The sequence below is a fragment of the Coptis chinensis genome, chromosome 2 (assembly GCF_015680905.1).
Source record: "Coptis chinensis isolate HL-2020 chromosome 2, ASM1568090v1, whole genome shotgun sequence".
Classification (NCBI taxonomy): domain Eukaryota; kingdom Viridiplantae; phylum Streptophyta; class Magnoliopsida; order Ranunculales; family Ranunculaceae; genus Coptis; species Coptis chinensis.
The window spans coordinates 18840322-18846640 of record NC_141457.1 but is presented as its reverse complement, the minus strand read 5'-3'; the positions used below and the strand labels follow the sequence as shown (position 1 = coordinate 18846640).

The 6319-nt window shown below is 35.0% G+C and overlaps 1 long non-coding RNA gene across 2 annotated transcripts; it reads left to right on the top strand.

Annotated features, from left to right (window-relative positions):
- The first annotated feature begins 631 nt into the window (after nucleotides 1–631).
- Nucleotides 632–4728, top strand: LOC147515216 (uncharacterized). Of its 2 annotated transcripts, none has more exons than XR_015209942.1 (9): nucleotides 632–876; nucleotides 973–1052; nucleotides 1590–1746; nucleotides 1893–1984; nucleotides 2189–2344; nucleotides 3766–3862; nucleotides 3951–4046; nucleotides 4122–4277; nucleotides 4376–4728. It is a non-coding gene; the product is annotated as an uncharacterized LOC147515216 (long non-coding RNA). The 2 variants fall into 2 exon arrangements; XR_015209947.1 differs by having other exon boundaries at nucleotides 669–876; nucleotides 1873–2109.
- The last annotated feature ends 1591 nt before the right edge of the window (nucleotides 4729–6319 follow it).

Sequence of the window (6319 nt, the reverse complement as noted above, 5' to 3'; positions counted from 1 at the left end):
TTGTCGGAGTTATCTCAAGAAGCCGGTGTAAACTTAATTTATTACAACTTATGGATTTTCCTCCTGATTACACCAATCACCATTACCTTGAGACGGTGACCTTTCAAAGACACAATTCCTTTTAAGAAGTGGAGAACTTCCAAACACATAAATGCCCCGATTGTGCTCTCAAAAATTGGTAATTCGCACATGACGCAATATTTGACAAGAAAAAATTCTTCTTTTGTCTTGGTTGAATAGATGGAATTTGTTTAAATGAGAGAATTTAATTTGGAGAGAGAGAGAACGATGCTGATTTTTTTTTTTTTTTGAGGGGGAGACGTAAAGTGGAGAATTGAGAGGGCGAAGTAAGTTTGGAGGAGACGAAGGGTTTTTTTTTTGTTTAATTTCATAATTACTACTCTAATTAATTTCTAATCCACCTCACTCTGTCATCGTGACACTCTTCAGGACCGTCAATTTATACCCCTTGAAACTGAATCTCAGCCGTTGGTCATAAAACCTCCCTCCAGTGTTATATTAGATATTAGGTAACGCTTACAGAATCGTTACTAATGGTAAAATGAACATGTGAAAAATTAAAAAACCGTGAAATTATAAAGGGGACTGTTGTCACTGTCGCGCCCATCTCACGCAAACCCTTAAACAGAACGAAGAAAAATCAAACAGGGAAAAGGATAAACTTTGTTGCTGCCGCTCATCGACTTATCTTTTTCCATTTTCTTCTTCCTCCCATTTCTCCTTCATTCCTCCTTTCAATTCGTAACAATGTTTGATTTTTGTTTCGACTATTTAGGGTGTTTTGAGAAGTTGTTTGGTACTTAATTTAGCACAACAGTTGCTCGATCTACTCAAAAAGGTTGTTATTTTGGCAAGGTAAGACACTATATTGGGTTTGAGGGTTTCATTTTTTCGAAATTTGGGTTTTAACTTGCTTTTGGCGCATATGTTCACTCTGTTTGTTGTGCACAGATTACTTTAAGAGTCACCTGAAGAAATTTCAGCTTTCTCTCTTCCTTCTGCTCTAAAGCAACATATGAATACATTTTAAGGTACCTCTTATTAATTTCTTTATTCATTTATATATTCAAGTTTTTGTATTTTTGGATAATCTTCAATGGGGTTGTTTGTGATTAATTGGTAGTTTTTATGCACGATTTTGGTGTTGAAACTTTTGCCTTGCGATGAATTGGGGATTGTCCAGTATGGATGTTTGTTCACTCACCACTAGGTATTGGAGGTGTACTTAGTAATTTGTAAGGGGTTTTTGTCAGAAATTGCAAGAGTTAGGGGTAAGCAGTATATATGGAGGGTGCAATTATATGGATCTGCTATATCCATTCTCTTCATAGGTAGTTAATTGCATGCATCCATAGTTACAGTATTGACCTGCAACCACTCAGCTCCTGCTGATGCACAAGTTCAAAAACTTGGGCTACATCAAGCAAAGTTAAAGTATTATCTGTTAATCTAGTTTTGCTAATACAAGGAACTTGTTTGATTAGCTTTCTAGGATCTGCACTGTACCATGTACTAATTAAACTTAAGTCAGATGAATAATCTTCTTGTGCATATTGATTACTTTGCAGCATATGTGAATGCATGCTTTAGGGAATTCAGTTAGTGACAGGGCATTCCATTTGCTGCACCATGAAAAGGGCTTACACTTTTTCTGCAAGAAGGGTGGATTTGTTTGTGTTAGTTAATGTCAGAAACAATGTCAATGTTGATGAAGGATTTGGGTTGGTGAGTTGCTCTTCATAGTTGTGTACTTGCATATTTTGAATTCTAAATTAGATACTGGTGTAACCTTGGCTTTGCTTTTGTTTTCTGAACTCATTATCAAAATGTTCTCTCATGATTGTTGAGTAGAACTTTCCTTATTATGATAGGCAGCAAGCAGAAGCCAAATGGGAAATACAAGTTAAGTAATTCGTTGAAGGCAAGTGAAGTAGTGGATGCTAAAGGAAGCCACCTACTGATGGTACAAGAATGATTAGTTTTCTTTTTTCGTATGGGTGATATACTAGTGTCATGTTCTCCTTGGTTGATATTTGGTTAAGAAGTTAGAGTCTGAAGGCATTGTTAAGAAAATCTTTCCATTACATGGTATCGTGTTTAACTTATCTCCATCTTGTCCCTGGTATTGGTGCGTACCTAAAGCGCAATAAGGTTTTGTTGTGTCTAGATCTGGTCTTGGATGAGGTTGACAGAATGTTGGATATGGGCTTCGAACCTCAAATTCGGAAAATTGCTGAGCTGATTGGAATGCCACGTCCAGGTGCAAGACGGACAATGTGCGCTTTTCAGTGCCACCTTTCCAACTGAAATATATACATGTCCGGTAATTTAATCTGGTTTTGCTATATTTTATGTTAAGAAATAGTCCCTATTGAACTTAAATCCGTCCTTTCTTTTGTGGTTACTTTTTGCATTTGTGCTCACTGTTTATTCACAGAAAGAATTAAAAAGAAAGAAATTTGATAGGTATAGTTTTGTTTTTTTGTGTATATTTTAAATTGCCACTCTTACTGTTTCTTTCTATTAGAATATGAATGAACGAGTTTGTTGGATACTATGTGAGCTGACCTTTGACACAGTCTTGGCGTATATATATTTTATGGGATATCCTAGTTGTATAACAAAACATTGCCACATATGCGTAAGCTATTTTGCATCTCATTTTAGTGGTACTTTCATTCTAGTGGCCTTTAGATTGATTGCTTTTGAGCCTGTATGCACTCGTGACAAGAATAGTAGACTAGGTCCATTGCATAGTGTGGTTACATGTTTAATATGTCTTGACAATCATATTAGCTAGCATATCCTGAATAGTAGGCACACTACACCATTTGGGTGATTTACTAACACACACAATTTCCGCTTGCGAACATTTTATAACCATTAGTTGCTTGCTAACGGTAGATAAGCGTAAGGGCATCCTTTTCCGTTTGTAAATATATAAACTTATTGTTTGTTTATTCGCTCACGTATAATAGCACTCACTTTTTGTTGGAAGCAATTAAAACAAAAATAAAAATAGAAAGGAAACAACATAGATCCAATAAATTCATCGATCTCGAACTCTCGTCAGTTTTAGAGAGGGCAGCAACATCTATGCAAGGGAGAGCTTGGGTGAAAAAGGGAGCGCAAACCATCATCTCTTCATCTTCGATAGAAGGTTCTTTCTCCTTTTTGGCCTTCTCTCTTTTCTTCTTCATTTGGTTATGGGATGGAGAAATCGCGGGTTCTAGGTATGATCTTATCGTCTTCCTTTTATTTAAATTCTCTCCTTTTTTTCATATTTAGGTTTTGAGAGGATGCGCCATAGAGTGAATTAGTGTTTACAATCAGAATTTTTTATTTTTCAATTTTAATTTTTTAGTTAGGTCTTTGTGGTATAGAATTTAAATTGGTATGTGGGAGTCTATCAATTAGGTTTGCACTTTAAATTCATTTAGTACCTCAATACTTTTAAAAAGGAGGGGTTAATTTCTAGAGCATGAGGTAGAGATGTTATTAAGATAGTGATAGCGAAGGTGATGGTTGTATTATGAGGACAGTGTGTGGAACTTTTCTCATTATCAAAATTTCCCTTTTAGTCTCTCTCTCATAAAACCAACTAAACCTTTTTTTGTCTGTTTGATCAAAGCTTTGAAAGATGCATCTTCTCGAATCTTCTAAACCCGTAAAATAAATATCATTTTTTTTAAGTGCTTATATTGATTATTGATTCATGTTTGTAACAAAATATTGGTTGTGCAGAATTTTTTCCCTACAATGACAAAAATTGTTGGGACACTTGGACCGAAATCGAGATATGTGGAAGTGATTTGTGGTTGTCTTAAAGCTGGGATGTCTGGTATGATTATATTATTAATAGGAATGTTGTTGGTTTGATGTATTAAAGATTGGAACTTGACTTGTTTATTTATTTCATATTGTTGTAGTTGCGCGTTTTGATTTCTCTTAGAGACCCTGAGTATCATTAAGAGACTTTGGCAAATTTGAAGCTAGCTGTTAAGAGTACTAAGAAGCTCTGCGCGGTAAATAAACCCTTGTGAAACTATAGCTTATGTATGATTAGGGGAGTGAGATACTGATTTTCATTTTGCTATCAGGTCGTGCTGGATACAGTGGGACATGAATTGCAGGTTGTGAATGTCACTGAGGATGCTATATCGCTTGTAGTTGATGGGCTTGTTGTTCTAACTCCAAATTGAGACCAGAAGTCTACGTCAGAGTTGCTTCCTATTAACTTTGATGGACTGGCGAAGGTGAGTAGGGGAGTAGTTAATTCTCATTGGCTATTAAGTTAACTTAGGCAATTATATTTTTCTATCCAAGTCCTTGACACATTTTCTTCCTTGTGTAGGGCAAGAAATTTGAAGTTGATGAACTTTTCCCACTTGGTTGGCTTTAAGATGGTGGGAGCAGTGTAGTCAAGGCGTGCGCCTAGGCGCGCTTAAAGCGCAAGGCGCACTTTTAGTGCCTCGCCTTGACTAAGGCGTGAGAGGTCATATAAGGCGTGCGCTTTTTGTGTTTTTTTGTGTTTTTTGTTGAGGCGCGAGGCGCACAAGGCACGCGCCTTATCAACTTTTACAGTTTTTTCGTTTTTTTTACAATTTTTGCTATACGTGACACATTTACACTCGATCCAATTGTTGTATGATATAAGAAATTGTACAAATTTAGTAAGTTTCATTGTGGAGTACACTTTAAACTTAATTTTGACTAGTTTTTGTTAAGTTGTATGGATTGAGAAAAGACACAAAGATGGATTAAATTTTAAATGAAGTTTTACGGATTCTAAAATTGAATCAATGTTCTATTTTATAAAGAACTCATTTGGCTCAATTCGATCGGTTCATTATTTTAGTTTATTGAAGTTGAGCTAGATTGTATTGAGAGATACGAAGTTTTATTTTGCTTTTACTTATTGCTTAAGATTTTTCTTTTAAATGACTACAATGGTTTTATGTTTACAATCACATAAAATTAATTTTAAAGTTTGGCTAAGCAAATCAGTGATTATTCATGTCATATTTAATATTTATTTTATTTTTTATTTGATATATCTATTTTTTTATTACTACGCGCCTCACTTCAGTTAGGTGCGCGCCACACCTTGTGCCCTAAGGCACAAAGAGGTGTTAGCCTTGGAGGTGCTTTAACGCCTTTACTACACTGGGTGGGAGTTCTTTTTCTGCGGAAGAAGACTTAGTTTGTTTGTAAGCACATGTATTATTTAATTGTCATGTTGTAATTTTACTCTAGGAGTTTAAATACTTGGAAGTTTGGGAGTTATACTTTTTGAGAATTTAATAGTAGTGGAATAAATATTTTGTTTCTTAAATGTGTATTTTGTGTAATGAATATTAAGGTTTATGGATCAATAAAAGAATTTGGTTGATACATTGTGGAGTAAAGGTGCAAGTGTATGTTTAGGTGCTATAACACTGTAGGTGGTCTGCAGTCCAGGAAATGTAATTTTTTTTAAAACAATAAATCATTAGTAACGGATACGTAACCGTTAGAAATATAAATCATTAGTAACGGATACGTAACCGTTAGAAACATTTTACTGATGGAGAATAAATTTTTTTTGTAACCGTTACTAATGCATTCTAACGGTTACGTATCCGTTACTAAAATTAATTTCAGTGACACTTTATAACCGTTAGTAAATTTTGTAACGGATAATAATTGTTACAAATATCTGTTACTAATATTACTCACGTTTTTGTGTCAATGCAAGATAACCGTTACTAATATTTTTTGTAACGGATGTATATCTGTTATAAATAAACTGTTATGGTGTAGTGTTGTTTGATTCATCTATTTTTCTGGTAGGATAGTTGTGTTAATTATTTATTTACTAATTGCTTTTTACATTACGAGTACAAACCGAAACCGAGTTCAGGAAGCCCCAAATAGAATTAATGATACAATTTGAACTAATGGCAGAAATGGTTTGAAGGACTTTGATGCAGTTTCCCTTTGCTTGTAAGATTGTGAATTACGTGTTGGGATTTTCTTCTTCCAGATGTTTATGTACCCACTGTAAAGGAGCATTTTAGTTTACCTTTACATACAAGGGAAGAAGGAGAATGGGATTGAATTTAGGAAAGACCAAGTTTGTTGATGAGCGAACTGTCTACGTATCTATCTTTCGATTATGGGGGGAGAGAAGAATTAGGTTTGGCGTAGTTCATATGAGAGGTATTTATAGATGGTGAAAGTGAATCTTAACACAACACGTGTAAAGATCAACACAAATGTAGGGTGGAGATTGAGAAGGCGTGTGAGAACTGTGTTG